The following is a 21,619-nucleotide window of genomic DNA, read 5'->3' on the forward strand; positions in this document are numbered from 1 at the left end:
TCTTGACACTGCTTTCATCCCCCGGCCGTAATCATCATATCTCCCCCATTGCTCTCCCGGATGCAGACATCCATAATGCAATCTTCCTAATTTTGATCCCTCGCAATCTGGTTTTTAAAAGGGAGGGGAAAAAAGGGACATATTTCTGAAGGCTCGCTCCGTAATCATTTTAGACAGATAGCCTTTCCCATCGCAGATGAGCAAATATTTGTAAACCAGCTATCTAATGGAAAATTATAGTGAAATTAGAGTGAAATTCATGACAGTGAAATCCGATTATCTGTAATTCTATTATGCCATCTTAGCCCACACAGCATATTTTTGTAGAGTTTTTTCCATAAATACCTATGCCTGGGGTCTTGCTAATCAAATAAAATTGAAATTCATCTTCCCATTAAATTCAATTAGCTGCAATTTCTAAAGCCTAACAAAGATTTTAATTACTAAATTATAAAATTCTCCCTAGCCAAATTGGGGAGAGAAAAAGTGCATCCTCTGCATCTGAAAAACAAACCCATGAAAGGAAATTGTTGATCAAAAAAGATATCCAGGGGAAAATAACATTAGGGAGAGCACTGGGGCCCTTATTCAGCGTGTCTGGGTGGGGAGTGACATGTGCCAAGCGCTAGGCTCCTGGGCCGGAGGAAATGAACTTAGCTGAGGTTCTCTCTGTCTCTAAATGTCTGCCCTCAGAGTTATTATGCTGTAATTGACTAATTGACACCTTAATTTCATTTATGGGGCTCCTGTGTTCATAAAGCAACCTCTGGGTGGGGCAGTGGTCTTGAGCGGAAGCAAGGAAGTCAAAATCCAGGACACCAGGTAGGGCCTTAGGCCTCCAGTACTGTCCTTGGCAGATGATGATTATGCATTTGATAATGAAATGGTCAGGAAGAACATACTGACTTAGCAGAGGCTTAAGCAGCATCTTACTCGTATGTTTAAATCCCTCTGATGCATGCTCATGGGTAATAATCATGCATGCCCAGTCTTACAATCTGTCACTGCTAACACAAATGACCTCCTTTGGGGTCAAAGGAGTTTATCTTTGTGAGGTAATGTTTTTAAACTGTTATATGGGGATTCAAGCGATGTTTTTGGCTTCTTTGCCTCCACAGGTGATTGTGGATGAATACTGAATTGTTGTATCCCAGCTCTGTTTCTTCTGCATGGATGCAACTGAGGCCAGGAATTATTGCTGGTATCGTTAAGTGGAGAGCACACTGCTAATAAGACAGCTCTGGGGTCTCAGGTCAGCCACCAGGTCCATTTCCCAGCCACCCCCTGCTCCTCACCAGTGGGCCACTAAAATAACAGCTCAGCACCCTCTGCAGACTACAAAGCTGCATCTGAAAAGGCACCTGCTGCTGTTATTCACTTTAGCCCCTTTGGCAGCTCACTCTGTCTGTTTAAAGGACACGTAAAACAGAAAGACTGACTGGGAAATGATAAATTATTTAAGTATGATGTCTAATTGTTTCAAGGCAGACATCTCGTTTCTGGAAGGTAAAGGCTTGAGGGTGGGAGTGGGTGTACAAGTGGGGGGAGGAGTCTTTGTGAAAAGGTCTGTCTACTGTGTAATGCAGGCAGTCTCGTACTTGAAGTGGCTGGGTAAATATGACCAAACTGAAACTTTAATCTGCTTTTTCCACACCCAAGCTGGCTGGGTATTAAAGATAATCTTTTTTGTGTGTCATATGGTGGGAGATATAGATGGAGCTAATTTTTTAGAGACAAATCTGATATTTGTCAACTGGTTGAAAAAAACCTGGGGATTTTCTCCTAATCCTCCCTTGGATGTGAAGGCGCGTTAACAGCAAAATGCAGATGGTGTTCTGTGCACGGAGAGTACCCAGCACTCAGTGCAGTGCATACGGAAAGGCGCACACTAGCCTCGCTAGGGCTCAACACAACCTGCAGATAGCGAACTCCCCCCACATTCAATTAACAAGCCACTTATGAAAGCAGAGGCATATTAGTTTATTCCAAAGCGCAAACTTTGCAAAATACATTTCTTGGTTGTTTCTCTTTACTTTTTGTTTCCTTGCTGACATAACATCCTTACTTCTAGGCTGTGTTCATCAAATATTCAGTTGCAACTCAATTCCAATAAGGAAAAGAAAACAAATTATAAATAAAATGGAGGCATAAATCTTTCAGGATCCTAATTCTAACTTTCCCTTGGAGTGTTTCTGTCTTTATTTTATCACATTAAGCAGTTTTGCTTTCCGTTCCCACTGCTAGGCGTGGCTGAATTTACACTGGTGGAAAGAGCCCTTTATTCTTCTGCTCTCTTGTTTTGGAACACTGTGCATTTTGTGGTGTCACTTCTTTTATGAACAATTATCACTTGTGTAACTTCTGGTTTTGTTTTTATGAAAGATAGAACAATAAAATCTGTGATGTTCTTTTTTGGGTGGCAGTGGGACTGTTGTAAACCTGCACTTAACCCAGTGAAGTACACTTATACAGAATGACCAATCACCACAGTGTGGCAAAGCTGTCTTGGCTGCCTTATCTTATCCAATATTTTGGGAGGATATTTGCTCTAGTCATTATAGCACCATAATGCAACATGGCAGAGCACTTTAGAAGCATTCCTCAACTGCTTTGTGGCTCTGTATTACATTTGACATTGTATTGATAGTCATTCTGTAGCCTTTCACAGACATCAGGTCAAACATATTTAGTACCACGTCCTAGCTTCAAAAAGAATAAACAACTCAGAAAACGTACCTAAGAGGAACATATGGTGTATGCATTAAAATACACTGAAACTCATTATCTTGTAGATTGGTTTAAAGGTGTGTACTTCTAAACCTATTATTGAATATATTGCTACGAGTACTAAGGTTGACAGTTGGGACAGAGCAGATTAATGTCAAGACTAGGACAGGGAAGACGCTGACAGCATAAAACCTACAATAGGTACAGAGGGACAAACCATAAGGCCTGGAAACTCCAGACTCAACTCAACTTATAGTATCTCTTATAGTCACTTTCATGTTAACAGCAATGATTGTTTCTGCCAATGCTACAGGTCACATGACAAGGGAATATTTATCCAAGAAATTAAAGGAGAAAATCAAAATTATATGTATGTCTTTTACATAACGGAGCACTAATTTTACCGGATTGTCTTTTTTTATTTATCCTGTGAGACCATGTTGACTTTGCACAACACAACTTATGACTATAAAAATAGAAAACCAAAAGCCAAAATTTTATCAACTTGCAATGTGTTCTTTTAGCACTCTCTACATTTAAGTAGAGGTAAGAAAGATTCAAAATTCAAACGCAACAGGCAAGGAGCTGTATTAGTCTGCAGCATGTGTATTGTTCTACACAAGGTAGAGCTGACTTCTATTGATTAGACCTGCTATAGAAAAAAGTTGACATTATATGCACTATGAAATTCAGCATTTTTTTAACCTTCAGCAATGCTTGTCATTCGCTTGTAAAATAAATATATAAATATACACCAGGAGGAAGAGAAGGGGGGAGAAAAAAAAAATCGCTAAAGCTCTTTTGCTGTAATTGGCTGAATAGCAAGGGCAGCAGAAAATTTACAGGCAGACAACAGTGTGAAGGGGACTCGGTCACAGTGCAAATCTAAGCCCTCAGCACCGGCAAGGGAGTAAGCAAGCCAGAGCAGGCAGGCAAGTGTCGTAGGTGCCTGTCTGGCATATCTTAACTAGCATGAGGCACTTGTCTCTCCCTAGCTTTGGCGGTAAGCTGCAGATCACAGTCCATTTTCTGGACAAGTTACAGTAAGTAAATAACCCAAGCAAGCATGCAGAAGACAGTGACAGGGAAAGAGAAATCCCCCAAAGTCACAGTGGTGACACTCTACTAAATCCAATCAAACTGAGGAGGGAGAGGGAGAGAGACAGACCGAGAGAGAGAGAGAGAGAGAAGGAGGGAGGAAGATATCCTCTTTGCTGCCTGTGTGTGTCCAACAGCATTGATGCAATAACACCTCATTCAGTGTTTAGCCCTTCTCAAAGGACAGGCAGGGATAACACTTTAAACCCTGTGGCTTTATCTCCTGCAGATTTTCCATAAAATGCCAAGCCAGGGAGCCGGGGCCATGTGACTACCATGTAGGTCAGGGCAGATGGGGGGTAGAGAGTGAGGGAGGTGAAGGGAGAGAGACAGAGTGGGGGAGGACGGGAGTTTTCTAATGGAACTGTTGAAAATAGCAAGCAGTAACCAGATTAGATCAATTAAGATTCTGTCTGTATCTGTTGCTGAATAGAGCGAGACTGAGAATTTAAACGTGAAGACAGAGAAACAGTGGCAATACAAAACAGAAGAAAAAAATATTGTGTCCACAACACAAACTTTTTCCTCGATGTGAAGTTTTTGTGACTGAGCCAAATTAAGATATGCCAATTCTATTTGCAATGAAGTATCTGGACATGATTGCCAGATTTTACACATATTGTATTGCATATATGGTGTTTTTTGTCACATCTCCTCAGACCCTTGCAGCATGTTAATCATCATTTAATATTTTAGAAGAGGTGCAACGTAAGTGCAACATTTCATTTACTTGGTCAGTTAATGTCAAGACATGAGCTACCCAAATGTCAATTAAATGAACAAAACCTCCCAAAATTCTTTCTGCATCCAAGATGTAAGTGAGACCCTGAGAAATCTATCGTTACTGTTAGTTGTGGTATGGCTGTGTGCCCCTTGGATCCCCCAACTACACAGCTAACAGCATTGACAACATGGTAAAGCAGATGTAAGTCTAACTGTTAAATTCTTCCAGTAGGCAAAATTTTTCTACTGGAACCACTGAGCAGCTTGAAGCTGTTTTGTGGTCAGCTGTGTTTTTTTGTTTACCATAGTGAAATATTGGACAGCTTTGTGTGACCAATTAAAAGAGATACAAGTCTAAGATACAATCATCCTGCATTTCACTGCCTCTTCACTGCAAAACATCTGATTTACAATATGATATGTGTTATTTTACTAAACATTGCGTGTGGCTATGGATGTGTGATAATCATTGCCTGCTCTCATGCATATTAAACCTACAGTACCTTTAAGCAAGTAAATCCTGACCTTATAGCTGCAGTCCACAAATTCAATGCACTCCATATCTAACCTCCACATCTTGGTTTCTGAATGCATTTTCTGGTGAACTGGTTGATCATTATCCATGACATTTTCAGAATACCGAGATATGTCAATATTCTGAAGCTCAATGGGCTTGTATAATTGAACTAAGGGCCCTTAGTTTCCATATGCTGAGGGCACAGAGGTTCCCAGTGGAATACCAGTGACGCTTGATGGAATACAAAAGATGGACAGGATTAGGCTTTGTGCTGTTGACTGACCTTGACCTATTTTTTGACCCACATCTTCACTCAATCAAATTATTCTATTTTGATCAATAAAACGCAGGTGAATGTGCCAAAAGATGTGCCCAAATACTGACTGTTCCCCATCTGCGTATCAACATTTTTATATTAATCCTGAGCACCACTGGCTAGCTTTGTATAACCTGGCCTCAATCAAACTCAAAGGCACTATCCCTGTGAAAATGGTATTGATCAAAACTAGCATCTATCCATGCATAAGAGCTTGTTTCAATTGATTTTTCCTCTTTGAGCTGAAAAAATAATAGAGTTGATATGAATTACAGGGTGTTTTGCTTCAATTCATCAACACAACCCAGATAATACTCGCCGTTGCCAGGGAAACATGGTAACAGTTTTTGTCTGTTTTTCAACAATCAATTACTTTAATGTATTTATGCTAGTGTTTACAGAGAAACACACAACAGTCTTAACAAGTCACCAATATTGTATCTATAGCAGCAACATACAGTGTATGAGTTTCTGAGGTGGGATGTAGATTATCAACACCATTTCCTTCTATTACAAATGAACTCTACCTTAGCTGCCACTGCAGAGCTAACAAAGCTAGCATATTATGCAGCAACATGCCACATAATATTTGTTGGTGTCTAAATGCAGGTAATCTCCATGATTTTGTTCTATGACACTGATATCATGTGTGGTGGCCTTTCCTGATATAATATGCTGAGTAAATATAAATTGTTCAGCAAAAGTTGCTACCTACTTGTATGCTTCCAAACTATCCCAGTTGCCACATTATGTTCAAAGATTTGCTGTCTCTAATTCCCAAGCTCAAGGCTTATCAGTGTTATTCTAGTGACACTTCCCCTAAAGCCTTCTGACATTAAGCCTTTATAAGACAGTTATGGGTATTACATTGGTCTTGCAACATAAACTACTTTTTATGCCTTTACCATCATGTTTAAATAAAATAACTATAGCAATAGATTAAACTCAATAGACCAACGGGCTACCTTCCGCCTTGTTAACAGGCTACTATTGTACTGTTATCCTTGGAGCGTCTTCTGTAGGTTTTAGACTTGAGGCCTTAATATTATTGATGTAGTGGAGGTGAAGTGTTGTGAAGGAATATACTAGTAATGCCTGTTTAAATTTATTTCACTGTCACACCATTCATATCATTCTGGGCCAGTAATGCAGATAATAATAAACCAATATGAGCATATTTGTACTAAATAATTCTCAGGCAAAGACGCTAAAGAAAACAGGGAAAATCAACTTACACTTCCCCCCCAAACCAAAACAGGCGATTGTCAAGCTGGTAAAGAGATTAAAGTACGTGCCATGTTAAATCGAGGGCTTACCTTGCCATTAAAGCTTGTCTATCCTGACCCCTCAACTCAAAACAATCTGCAGTTAAGATTCAGCCGCTAGATTCCACTTTAATGCCTTAGTCTCATTTTACTGTGTTGTCACTTCAATCCCACAAACCTCCCGAACAGGTTATCATTATGAGCTGTAACGCAAAGTATGTTCACTGTTGCTCATGCTGTTTACTCCAAAACATAAATGCAATCACAAAAGTATTTAGTAAAAAATATAACAATACAGTCACAATTTTACAGTAAGTAAATAACAAGCAAATTAGAATAAGAATAGAGTTATTGCCACAAGTAGATAAACTAGTCAGTTCATTGAAGCACGTCAATATCTGCATAACATTTTACACCTTTGGTCTTATTTAGATTCACATAGACAGAAACACAGGATGTGGTGACTCTGTTTTTGATATTTTGTAGTCAAAAGTTGCAGCATATCTGCAGTACTATTTGTTGTGATGCTAGTTCAGATATACTCCCTTGCTGGTGCTGAGGGTTTAGTTTTGCATTGTGTCTGAGTCCCTGCATTCACACCACAATCAGCCCTGCATAAACAATGCAAGGGGCTGCGTTGGTAGGGGCATGTTGTTTAAGGTACTGGTGAGACGATGAAATACAATCCAGGAAGTTGAGTTGAAGTTTGTAATACTCACAGACAGGATTCTACAACTCACTCGAATTATCAAGTTATCAAATTATCTTTTGTCTTGATGATTGCGAGGCAAACACTCAAATACAGTGTTTATGTTACAAAGTAATCCACTAGGAATGTGCACTTGCATTATGTTATTGGCCAACACAACACCTTGCAAGATGAAGTCAAAACTAGCGCCCAGTTCAACTTTTTTACCAGGCTGTGCATTGTTTTACCAAACCCTCTGCATCACAATTCATGATTTTTTCCACTCAAAATTGAAACCACTTGTCACTGCGAACATGTTAGCATACTGACTTTTGCATTTAGCTCAAACATTGTGCCTAGGTACAGCATCACAGAGCGACAAGCATGGCTATAGATTCTTAGAAGTCTTGTATAGTATAGTATAGAAGTCTTGTTACAGTAGATAACACACAGCTGTGATGTAATGTCCTACTCATTTCTCAGCATTAATACATACAGTAGAGATAGGTTTAGTAATTAAACTACAACGCAACAGCTTCTCCCACTTGAGGGAATAGTAAAGTAACATTTATCCAAGGGCTAACCGTATTTGAGGAGCTTACTACTTTGTATATAGAAACCTGGCAGTGGTGCTTCAAGCTTAGCCAGTTACTATAGTGAACGCAACTGCCAGTGCTCTGTGTAAGATTGTGATGAAGGATCATGTCTTATTTCAGGCACTTGTGCAGAGGATTGGGATCTTGAAGGGACAGCATGAACCATGCATGTGCATTGCATTTTCTGAGTGCAAACAAGCAGTGCTTGTGAACAAGACTCACAGATATTAGAACCCTTTTACTAGGGGCAGCAAATCAATTTCAGACCCAAAGTGGCCAAAACATCATTGCCTCAGACTTGGAGGGGCTGATTCTCAACCCTACTGCCACACACTCAGCTGCAAGTTGCCACAGTGCGCGCTGGGGGTCACAGTCCGATGAAGCTAACAGAATAACATCATCTGCAAAAAGCAGAAATGCAATCCTGTCATCACCAGTGTAGGAGATTTTGCCTATTTTTCTTCAATTCTATTGGATAAAACAACTCTTCTTTAATTCCAAGGTGAGGAGGTGAGTGAATCCCAGAGACATGGGAAGGGTGTCTCACCTAAGAGATGAACTGACCCTCACCCAAGTGGGGGTCTGACAACATGACACTGACCACGGACCAAACATGGTATCGAAAACCCTTAGAAAGCCAGATGGTTGATAAAATAAATTATCACCTGAACTAAAAGCATAAGCTGAACTTTGGGGTCATTGGACCTGAACAACTCCATATACATTTGGACCAGAAAACTCCCTCTTGGCCTCCTGATGAAATAATAGAATTCAATTTTATTACATTTATCACCATGTGACAAAATTACCCCGTTTAGTGGTATAATGGAATCTTTACTTTAATGTTGATGTTGTAAATCAATGAAGGAAGAATGTCTCAATATCATGAGATAAGCGTTAATGTATAATGTATATATATATATATATATATATATATATATATATATATATATATACATACTATGTTTTTCTTTACTGGTTTGACAATATACTGCCATCTACAATATTGATAGGAAGCATTCAGACATAGTGACTCTGAAGTGTGAATTTTGCATTCAAAACTCAAAACTTAATTCCCCAGTGTAGGAAAGTAATTTCCCATCTCAAATCAGAAGATAGGAATCACTGTCAGCTACACCTTAAGGTCCCTGGAGACAAATGAATGAATATTCATCAGAAATTTCGGCAGGAGTGTTTTCTCCACGCCTCAAAAAACACCCAAAACTTCAGAAATTGATAAAAACAGCTGATTAGCCTCTGTGTTGTGAGTTGGTCTCCCAAAAACTCATGAGTTAAGACATTTCTATTTTCTCTTAAGACGTCTCTTTTCTTTTCTTTTTTCAACAAAGTATGCGCGCATTTTAAACTTTTATTGAAACAAGCTCAGTTTTTTTTTGGTTTTATTTGCAACATTAAGTCTCGCATTTCACGTGTAGTAGAAGTCAGCGTAGCCAGACCAAGTTTTATTTGTATCAACCTTAAACATCACACAGTCAGCAGAAGCCTGACTCAAAACTTGTACATCGCAGCGAAGCGCGAATTGGATCCCTGCCCATCTGTTGTCACAGCAAGATGGTTAAAATGTTAAACGGCCGGCTATCATCCACTTGGAGACCACTTTACTTACAACCGCAGAACGGCAGTCTGAGACAAAACTGCTACACCCACAAAGACTTATCCACAGCCCATGGCCTGACCTGGGCAGCAAGCCCCTGCACGAGCACAGCTAACTACAGCTCAACCCAACGCAACTCCGGACCAGACATCGACAGCGACCAATCTTAAACACAGTTGGCATAAAATGGTTTTTGTGATCAAGGGTTGATGTTGAATAATGTTAAATAATAACATAATTTCTTTAGTACATTAGCTTCCCTTAGCATTCCCCATTGCTATACATTAGCCTCAAGTCAAACACTTCAAGCCACTATTTCTAAATGACTTTAGTTCCTGTTATCCTTTAAAGGCCTTATTATTCTTTTCCTTTATTATCCTATGCTTAATCATGTATAATTAAGACATGTAGCAATGGTCCCATATTCCCACAGTTGCCCCTGCATGACATCCTGAGGGACACAGTCATAAGCCCCCTCCATAAAACACCTTTGGATTTGATGGACAAATTGCCATGATCTGTCCAGTATATGTCACAGAATTCAAAGCTGGTCCACTTCTCAATGACCAGGAATTTGCTTTGCTATTCTTGAATCTGCGTTGACACTCTGATGGAGCCTCCTTTCCAGTACACAGACATTTCCTTTCTCAAGGAGGCTAAGCCGTGTGATACCCCAATTATTACAGCGCAGCCTTCAGTTCCATTACTTAAAAAAGGGAAACACCACAGCACATTAGGGCAAATCTCATTCACTCCTGTCGCCTTACTACTGCTGCGCATTTTGCCTACCTGAGCACTGAGACCACTACCAGAGAGGTGGGCAAGGCTTCCCCCAAAACAAGCTTTCCACCACAGAAGGTGCTGGTCATGGCCAGGAGTTCCTCAAAGAGTTATTTCCAACCGCCAACAACTCTGTGAACGGCCTGGGCAAGGTCTCGCTTACCTGCCTGGCACTTTTCCAAAACCTCTTTGAAGCCAACCAAAAGTCCTTCTTAATGACGCCCCCAGACTCCTCCAATATCTGTTTTTTTGCTTCCACGACCACATATACTATGGTCCTCTTGGCTTGCAATACCTTCCACTGAATCATAAGCAGAAGGGAAACAACAGTAAGGGCCATGCTCTTCATAACACACAGTCACATGAAAGTGACCATCTCATTCTCCAAGGAAAAAACAAAACAAAACATCAGTGCACCACCAGGAGCTTGTGAGTATCCCAAAAACCTCCCTGGGACCTGTCACCCACCTCTCACTATGGCAAACAACAACATAGTCCAGCCAGAGTCCAGGACTTTGGTTTCAGAGCAAGTGCTGTGCATAGGTGAGCCCAACTATAACTGCGTAGTGCTGCTAGCTCTGACTACTTCCACACAAGAGTAGTGACACAACCACATCCAAAGACCCAGGTGGGCCCACGTGGTAATACCCAGGGCAGTAGGCGAGCACAGATGTTTATATTATGTGTGGTCATGGTGCATGCTAGATAACTTTTGGTTATTGTGTCACAGCAAACCAGTATCTGATTGTGTGAATCATAGCGTATATTTATCAGTGGCAACAAGAATGTTGATTTTTTTTTCAAAATTTGGGACCTAAATGGTGGCATCGTGGTAAAAGGCGGTATTTTTTTTTTTAGTTATTTTGCAATTAATTGCTGTATGAAAATTGTTGTTTGAAAATGGCAAGGCCATGAGAACAAATTGCAAAAGAACTCTGAGTTGTTGTGTTATTAGTTTAAGTGCAGCTTGGGTCCCTTGAAAGATCATAATAATATGCAAAAAAGGCTAAAAAAAAAAAAAAAAAAAGAGGAAATATTACAGTTTTCTCTATTAATTTCTGCTTGTAGTTATCCAGGTGACCATTACTGGTATATTATCATGAAATCATATTTTATATCAAAATATTAAGTAAATCATTTAAGACCGATCACTCATGTGCTTATATGTTAGTCTTGAACATTTCAGTGAATTTCATCAAGACAACAGAATCTCGGAAACTTTCACATCATTTACCAACACAGCAACAGTAAAAGCAGCTGTCCTGACTTCTTCAATAGATGGAAAAAACATACTTCACTTATTGACAAAGTTTCTTAAAGCTCAACAGTCTTACCCTATCCAGGTCTTTGGACTGAAAATAATATGATGCTCCATCTTTCAAAGATGTACTTTTCCTAAAGCATTGTTGATTGCCCTGTGTCCATTACTTGGAAGGATTATGATAATATTCCACATTGTGCTCGGCGTGATGCACAGGAAATTCAATACTCAAAAGGTTAATGCAATCAATTAGGATGACAAAGGAGTAAAGTAAAACCCTCCTGCTCGTGGAAAAAAGAGACAGGAGAAGAGAGGGGGAGAAAAGGTATTGAAAGCTTGAATGGATCCACAGAGAGAAAAGAGGCACTTGAAACGACAGAAAATGGCATTTATTCAGCGTGTATCGTCCAAGGGCAACTAAATGAAACACACACAAAGTGTATACACAAAGAAAGAAAAAATAGCTCTTAGATAGTGAATTGCATCATTCAGCACTCAACCAGTTGTAATTGAACAATATAGGAGCAATATTTTTGTTTGAAGGTAATCAGATACCCAAGCAAAGAAAAAAGTGCCCAGTACTACAGGCTTGTACATCGATTCATAATGTTCATGATGTTCTATGGACTTTTCCCCTGTTCTGAGTCAAGTTTTGTCTGAACGCTCCGTTCTCATGTGCATTGTTGCATGGGCTGAATATTAACAGCACGGCAATTGTGTATGGGAGAGATATCTTTTGTTATTTAGATAGATGTTACAATGCTATACAACACAAAAGAGTCTCATCATTGCAGATAAATGGATAAACTTGGATGGCGGTATTGAGCTTTACAACCATTGTAATAATCCATATTACCTTTTCAGGCTCAGTCTGTCAAAATGGTGATGTATTAATCACATTTCAGCAATCCTCTGTGGCTAATGATAATGTTATGAGAGTCTGGGTGGCAATATTTCGCTAACGTCTGCAACGCCTATTTTCTGCCGATAAGTTGTGCAAGGAGAAAAGCCTAAAACCTTGTAATCCACTTAGGTAAGGCAGTAGACTTACCTACTTCTGCAAACACACAACCTCATAAATCTACTGCGCCTTCACATTCTTAGAGACTGCCGAGCTTGAAAAAATACAGCAGATCCTTCATCCCACTTTGTTTGCATGAAATGAAGACATGTTTCACATTTCAAACCATTGCACAAGTCAAAGAATTGTGCATGCACAGGCCCTAACAGACACCCTCTATCTGTCCTTAAGTCTCATTCACATTTGCAGGAGAAAATAACCTCAAAATACAGGGCCAGAGAACAGTCCTCAACCAAATGTCTCCAACGTAATTTATAACACATCTTCAGCAGCTAAGCTATTTGACATTTTGTTCCTGAGTGGAGTGTTATAAATCAGACAAAAAGCTGCAAAAAAAGGATTAGACTTAAAACTATGAAAGCCTTTTTATTCTACATTTCCCAACTTCCATTCAGCTCTACTATGAACAAATAAAGAGGTATGTGGCCAACAAACACAAAAGCTAGGGTTAGGCGGTAACCAGGGCTTTATGTTTTGACCATAAGAATTCCACTTTTTTCAGGGGCGCAACTGCTGTAATTTGACCTACATCACATTTTTCTGTTTGGGCATTTTCGGGTCCAGCAGCCACGTCACAGAAACAATGGACCAAAATGGACTTTGAAGTCAGCCCTGAATGAAAACGGAGGGGCTGACACATGAAATGCCCTCACAGCTGGGCTGCCCCCAGTCAAAAGAAAAACAAATACTTTGAATGAGAGGGGGACACGCTGCTCCTGTCTGAGCTTCCTAAGGCCCTGGGCCACCACCGGGAGGTGGGCTTTCACGATATGCCCGTAATGATGGATGGATTCGGAGGAAAGTCTATTCACATGGAGATGTTACATCATAAATATTTACACAGGGCTGCCGTATCCATGTAGCCTTTACTTGTTTTGACACACTGGAAAAATTTAAAGGACAAAAAGTGTAGGAGAGAGAAAAGTGGGGGAAATGAGAAGGCGGCTTCTCGTTTTTCTTATTATACTACACTGAATGATGCAATAATACTGAATTGAGTTTCATGAGTTGTTCTTTTTTCTCGGTGAGACAAATTATCTTTCTTACGGCGAACTGTGGACTTTATTTACCTTTATCCATGACTGAATGAGCTCCTGTTTATTAGAGAATCATTGCCCTCCTACACACAGACCCTGAAAAAAACAACAAAACACTAAACAAAGTGAGTCTGACTCTAAATTATCAATCCTAATCAAACCCATATTACATTTTCCACAAGAAGAAAAGAACCTTAACAGAGCCCTCAACTACAAAACACATATTATATGCAAATGTTAAGCAAATCATCACTTTACTTAACAATCATACCCAATCTGCCTGAGAGAAGTTAAAGGGAGATACCATTGTTGTTAGTAAGCAGCCCTACAAATTTCTGCTCAGTGAGCTCAATTAAAAGCCTTGAAGTCCCCCGAGATTGTCCCTGGAACCAATGAAAACAAATTTGGCAGTTTAATTTTCTTCCCACTGTCTAAGAGAGGGACTCCGCTCTGGGAGTGTTCCCTAGCCTAAGTCTGCGGGAGCCAAAAGGAGAGGGGGGATGTCATGCCAGCCCTGTGTTTGAGCCAGTTGGCCCTCATGATTAGTTGCATTAACATATATCAAAAGCCAATTAACTAACTGTACTCAGTTATGTTGTTGTTATGTGGTTTGACAAGGGGAAACTTAAGTTAGGATATATAGTCTACACTTCAGTTGACTCAGACTGCACTAAGCTTCGTGGGACTTTCAAAGCAACCTGTTTAAAAATATCAATCGGCACTGACAGCTACGCATCCAGATCACAACAAGAGCAGATCATCAACATCTATATATAATAGCAGAAACTGATACTATCAGAACTTATGAAGGGAAATGTGGCTGCACTGACTCTGTTGTGCAGCTTTCATCCTCCTGTTGCTGTTATCGTATCTATGTGGGAATCTGAGCATAGTGTCATCATCGTGTTGTAGGGCGGTCTGATTGATGCAAGGAGTGTGTCTTCTCTCTGGTGTGTGAGTGACACCACCAGAAACAAAGGAGTGTGGTGTAGCCCTCCGCCTCAATTCACGGCCATGCCACCCCCCAGTGATAGCGAGGGTCTCTGGTTTGACATGAGGCAGCCCACGGTGTCACTACTGAATGTTTAGATCCCTCTTGACTAGGAGGCCAGGGGCAAGGGCTGTTGTATGCATCCTCATGACAGACTCCCACATCAGCATTGTGCTCATACCAGCTAACATCATTAGCACAGAAGGTTTCATCTCAGGGAGAGAAAAAAAAGCAACCCAGTTTCTTCAAGTCACAAGTCATTAGTGTCCTCTCGAGAGTCAAATTGTACAGAGGCAGATTTTTTATCAGCAACAAAAGGTTTTATACTCTTGTTAATTTGGTGGATGTCATCTGTACTTAGATGTCTGTGTCTAATGTCTGTTACAGTAATAAATGCCATATAGTGGAAAAATTATATTAGTTTGTCAAGATGACAATGTGGGATGTTGCCGCAACAACATCCAGACATAAAGCAGGCATAAAAGAACATCAAGTTATAATTAACAGAACAGTGCAACCTAGATTACAATAACATGGCATACATGCTGGCAAAATTATGAGAAACTACATATGGTGCTAAAATACATATAAAAATATTTTTATTACTGGAAATGTAAAGCTTATATCATTTCATATTCTCGCTGATTATTTTCCAATGGTTTATTTTGTGTTCGTTGTTGTATTTTTGTATTTTAAGTACTGCAAGACAGCCAAAGCACTGCTCAGCAGCTGTTTATGTCAGGAAACTAATAAAATGGCAGTTGTTATATGTCAAAGCACCTTATTGTTCTTGCAGTTTTGAGTTGTTGCAGCCTGGTAGGGTTTCTAATACACTGTGTTAGGCATGTATTTTACACTGTACAGATCCCTCATAGCAAAAGAGAGAGAGACAGAAAGACAGAGAGAGATAGAGAGAGAGAGAGAGAGAGAGAGAGAGAGAGAGAGAGAGAGAGAGAGAGAGAGAGAGAGAGAGAGAGAGAGAGAGAGAGGCCCTCTTTGGAAAACAGATACATCAGTGTGCCTGTATAGTGTACGACATTGCTGTGAGTTAATCAGTTGGAAAATAAAACGGTGGGATTCTAATAAGTCATTTGTCAATTTTTACAACCCCCAGACACATTGATCCATGGGGATTAATGAAGATGCCTGATATTGTTGTAGATATGAACAGGGGAGATGGTGGGGACAGTAATCAGTCATGTTGGGGATTTGTCCTACCTCGTTTTCTCTTCCTGGGGAGTCACTCCATACGGGGGCTCACTTCATCTGAGAAGGAGAGCAAAGGAGAAACATTAAAAACCCAGACACTGATTATTCCAACGTATATGCATGCACATACATGTTCTAGAGAAATCCATACATTTACCCAACTCATCTAATCTACAGTGGTTGACATAATGTAGCAGGCTTCCACATGATGAAAAAGGGAATTTTGTACTTTTGTTCACTCCTGTGCTTTTGATATAGAGTACATAAGTACACACATACCCAGGCCCCATATCACAGCTTAGGGAAAGGGGTTGGGGACAGAGGGAGGGGCAACAGGGAGACCATTCAAGCATAGGGAGCAGTTGTTGAGTACACTTAACAATAGCCCATTTTAAACTGAGATCCTGCAATACTGCTGTAAAGAAGACCTATCATTACACCGGCTTTGCTTTTTTAGACTGAACCAAACAAAGCCGGCATGCTGCTGTCCCAGTGTGTGATTTTAGATAACTTAGATAACGCCTCTGACTACTGTTCCGTAGTCAGAGGCGTGACGTGTAACACAACAGCGTCAGCATCTAGTGTGACGTACAGCATACACATCGGGCAGCAACATTGCTTTCTAAACAATAATGGCAGGTGAACTGAGTGCTAAGGTGCTTTTGCTAGCCATGCATATGTATACCACTATTTGTTGCTGTAGGTTAGCTGCTAACTGTTTCTTCAGGGATTTTTAAATCCCCAGGTGGCAGGTCGCACACATAACACATCATCAAAACGTCAAACTCCTGTCTCACCATGCCGGCTCTCTTTATTACACAGATGTCGATTCGGCTCTGTGACTACTACTGATGCTGGCTTAATGGCAGAACAACAATGACCCCCCATTTCGTGTTTGTACGTTTAATACAGAACTGCTAGGCAGAATAACAGTGCAGCATTTCCGCCTTGACCAGGCTGTATAAAAGCCACTAATGTCTGTGCATATTTCAGTAGTTTGTCAAAAATAATTTACTTACAGGCAGTAATCTTAAAATCAGAATGAGGTGGATATTTTAATAGCAACTTCCTACTTTTTAGCTGAGGGTAACTCAACACAGTTGATGATTACAACTGTATGTCTTTCCCTTATATGCAGAAAAGTAGAAGTGCAGTGTCTTATATGACACCCATTAACCCAGACACAGTGTAAAACCAGGACAGAAACAGACTTCAGCAGAGCCAGTTGAGTCACTCTTAAATCCTCTCAAAAGTTTCCTAACCTTGAGAGCCCATGCATCCCCGAAAAAGTAATAATAATTCTAACCTGATCTTCCTACTTATTTTATATCTCCCCTCAGCAACCTAACTTCTTCTCGGCAACAGTGCAGTTATTAATTCATGAGGCACTAATTAGTTCTTTGTTTAATTTTGTGTTAAACAGACTGACCGGAATGATAACGACTCGCGCTGTAGCGCTTCGGTCCCATGCCACTCCTGTTTGCTACAACAAGGGAGCATCGTGCGACTAGCATGATGAACCCAATTCCCTTCTAAGTTGCACTTCATTAAGTCAAAATGTGACAAGGAGTACCCATCCACCCCAGCCCACTTACCCAACTCTCTGCAGAGGCCTGTGGGGAAAAGAAGGGGTGGTGGTGGGGGGGACTTGGAGGCTGGAGAACGGTGTGGGGGGTGGGGGGTAGTGGATTCCAGCATGCATGTTGATAATTTTCTATTTTTAACCCTTGGGGGCCGTCTTTCATTTTCCTTTAATTGTTTTTGTTCAGAGCTGCAGTGTCCTCTTTTTAAATTGCAGCTCCTATCAACTCCCCTGATCAACCCCCTGTGCAACATTGCAGGCAGACAAGTAAACAACAGGGTTGCCCTTTTCCATGATGTAGTGCAGATGCTCGCGTAAAATGGGTGGCACTTTCCCACTGCACATGCACATATACAATATATGCACCTATTCAAAAGGAATAGTTGCGTGACATGTCAGAGGTGCACTCAAATTGAACTCGAAAATAACGTTTTTGGCCTCATAAGTTGAAAAACCTGCTACGTGAAAACAAAGGTTAATATGCAAAGGCTCATTCATAACATAAGAATGTATCAAGGTGGTTCCACCTGCCATATTTAACATACCTCCTTCAAAAGGTTATTGTTGAGTACTTATTTGAAAAATGTATTCCATAAGAATCTCAAAGACTGACTCTTATCTACAGAGCTGAAGTTTCCTGTCTGCAGGCTTATAATTAATTGTCCCTAAAAAGTTCAGTGTTGTGTCAGTTACTCTATCCTATATGTTCAACTATGAAATGACAACATATTCTGTCACTTGGCCTGAATCTCAGTCTTGCACACAGTAGGTAAATCCTCAATAAACTACAATCATTGACTTTGTAAATACAGCAGATAGCACTTGCTTTTGCAAACTGGGGGATTTTGTATTTTTTTCCACAGCAAATAATCAGCTGACAAGCTCCGCTAAGATGTTTAGCTTCTCCAAGTATCTTCCCCCACTAGCTGAAGATATGATAAAATCAAAAAGCAGACAAGTAATTACACTGTATAATAGGCAAGATTGGCATTTTCAAAATCATTTTCATGTGGATGGAAATGACATTGCATAGACTATTCTGTATTCACTGGTGCAGATAAATAAACAAGGCATGGAGAAGAAGGGGGGGCATACAGAACGCACAGTACAATGGCAAGCAGGTCAGTAATTAGAAACTCTGTTTGCACAGTAATAATTTTAATATATTCATCAGGAAACAGAGCATGCCTGGCATGATAAAATCCCATCAAGGAACATATCCCAACTGCCTTAACCTTTTAAACAGACTGACAGCACATTGTTGAGAACCTCAAAGAACAAAATAAATAAATAAACAAATAAATACAAAGAAGTTATAATAACATGCAACTACACTCATCCTTATAGTTTGAAATTTCAACATGACACGCTGGTATTATAGCAGGACGGACATATACACACCTTTCCTTATGCTTAAATTCTTAAATATTCATCAGTACCTGAAGCTAAACATGTATCTGGAGCTTTTTACTTCCTTGATCCAAGTGTGAATGAGGTAAAGCTCCTCAACACTGAAACACATTCAGCTCTGATTGCGTGAGTGTTGAGAGCAAATACATGTGCGTAACCTTGTTTGTTATTGAAGGTGGCAGTGATGATGTTATGGAAATTTTTGCAAATTGCTTAAAGGACTCCTGACACGCAAAAACCTTGACCTCACAATGCCATCTCCCAAAGACAGAAGAATGCGTAATTGTAAGAAAAATCAAGGTGGAGCACAGAGATTATCACTATGAACTGCATTTTTACAGAAGTGAAAATAGCTCAAAGCCATTCATGTGTTTAAGATATGACTGCATGCATGCATATTTTAAAACGATAAACACAGTTAATGCAAACCAACCCTGCACACAGTTAGGCTTTTTTAAACTTAAAAGTAAGTAAACAATTGAAACTGACTTATCACACTGTAGTGTCTAAATTATTACAACTTTAAATAACCACACACACAAACAGGCACTCAACTAAACAGAATAGTTTAAAATAATAACCCTCTTTGCTGTAATGACTGCCAATCTATTGTCTCAGTTTCCTGGTTTCATTTCCCACACATAAACTCAGAAACTTACAAGTTTACGTGACCTCATTGTACATGAAACAACCTCTAATTACATGAAGTGGAAGCCGCAGCAAGAATACACTTCTCACTGAATAGGTCTGTACTTTGTCTCTTCTAGTCTGTGTTTCACTCTGACTTTTTGAACACACTGCAGGATGAGAAACTGACCATTTACTCATGCATATTTGACAGCACCTAGTAGGCCCCTTTTTGTGCTGTCACTTCTGGCTCCTATTCTCCCTTTCCCCCAGGAGAGGACAGAGTCGGGGGGCTTGAGGGCAGCTACCTCCACAGTCCCGCTGTCCCCTCCTCGCCTAATTTTTGTTGTCCGGCCCTTTGAAACCTCAATCTCATGCAGAACCAAAGAATGGTGATCCATGTGCAACAAGTGCCGGTGCCATGGAAACCCCCGTTTTCCCCCCAAAATATTCCTTTTTATCCCTTTTGAAGACCTGTCACCAGGCAGAGCAGGCATCACACGACCCCAGGCCTGGCCATGACAAAGCCTATTTTCTGCCTGCTTCTTGATTGATTAAAAAAGACTTTTTAGTAAAACCATGTTAAAGGACACAAAAAGTGACACACAGAAGAAAGGGCCCTCGGGGATGGCCCAATCAGACGGGTTCCCTGGTAATATCGCACAGAAAAAGAAACAATATCATAATCGCCACAAAGGAAGGGTCAGGGCAAGCATGAAACTTGACAACAATGGTGATTACGATAATGATGGAAAAAGTTTGTGATTTGGTGGGTAGGTCACATCAAACCACACAACACTATGAGGTGTGTGATATTCCTGGAACCCCGAACTGCAGTTTTGATTCAAACACATCAACAGTGTGAAACTTCTGTTATCGGAAAGCTGAAGAAAAAAACTTCTCCATTGTGCCTTTTTTAAACATCATACAAATAGTATGAACCTAAACATGGTCACTTCCTTTTTGATTAACGATACTCTGCCCGGACGCTACTAATGATAGCATATTATCTCAGCATATTCACACTATAGTGTACCTCTGGATTATTACAAATGCTTTTTGCATTAAGTTCCTGCCACACTTGAGAGAAAAATTATACATGTAGTATTGTGGTTCAAGTGTGATATGGGATCAATATTCTTTGCATCAGACATTTTACTCCTCCATTTGACCTAAGTGACAGACCATTTAAAACAGAGAGAGACTGGCTCATCTGCTCTGCAAGGCACCAAAGGGAGACCACATTATTAATTTATCTCAAAAGCACAGGTCGATATGAGAAGCCTATTGCTTACACGTTTTCTTTTTGTTGGCAGTTTTTGCGTCATATTCAATAGCTCTAAATATCTAGCCTCTCTCTGAGATTTGATAGTTAAACTGGAGGTGTCAAACAGGACTGATACTGCTATATTGTCAGAAATATGTTGCTATATCATGTACTGTGTAGTAAAAAGAGAAATACTTTAACCAACATTAAAGAAAGACAGCTAATGCTGTCTCTTTGTTTCTGTGTAGAGATGTGGAGGAGATATTTACCAAGACGATAGGGAGGGGTTGGGGGTGTAGAGAGGAGGAGAGGCATTAGAAGCGTCCACACATGAGCAATTAGTATTCCAGATCCTGATGGTTCTAAACACAAAAAGGCCTCACCAAATCCCCACGGCGGAGGTGTCAGACGGAAAATGACGAAAATCTGCTCCTTGACAGGGAGTCATTTATATTTTAGCTTCGTTCCATTATCTTAACGAATCCATCATCAGCCAATGCAATATTAACAGCAGAAAATCAACTCATTAGATCCAGGGGGATTTAATCAAGATTGCAATCATGTATGCGGTTCCTGGAGAGTTGGCTTCTTCTTTTTTTTTTCTTTTTGGTCCTTTCCACGTAATTGCCGCATCTCAGATCTTAATAAATTATTCTCGATCTGAGATTGATGCCTTTTTTTCCTTGCCTCTCACGCCATGCACTCACTGTCTCCAACTATAATATTTACCATAAACATTATTATGTCATGGGCACACAGTTTAAAATGGCCTTTAGCTAACTCGCAGAAGTAATTGGCTTCTCCATTTCTCTCTCGTTTCCTTGCTAAT

At 40.2% G+C, this 21,619-nt stretch overlaps 1 protein-coding gene across 2 annotated transcripts in view; it reads right to left on the reverse strand.

The window, feature by feature from the left end:
• The window catches only part of casz1 (castor zinc finger 1), a 177,637-nt gene that overhangs the window by 82,427 nt on the left and 73,591 nt on the right, over positions 1–21,619 (reverse strand). For both annotated transcript variants that reach the window (XM_067591931.1, XM_067591930.1), the window contains one exon: positions 15,914–15,961. The gene's annotated coding sequence lies outside the window, so the exon portion shown is untranslated. The remainder of the gene's footprint in view (positions 1–15,913; positions 15,962–21,619) is intronic.

The sequence above is a fragment of the Thunnus thynnus genome, chromosome 6, assembly GCF_963924715.1.
Source record: "Thunnus thynnus chromosome 6, fThuThy2.1, whole genome shotgun sequence".
Lineage (NCBI taxonomy): Eukaryota > Metazoa > Chordata > Actinopteri > Scombriformes > Scombridae > Thunnus > Thunnus thynnus.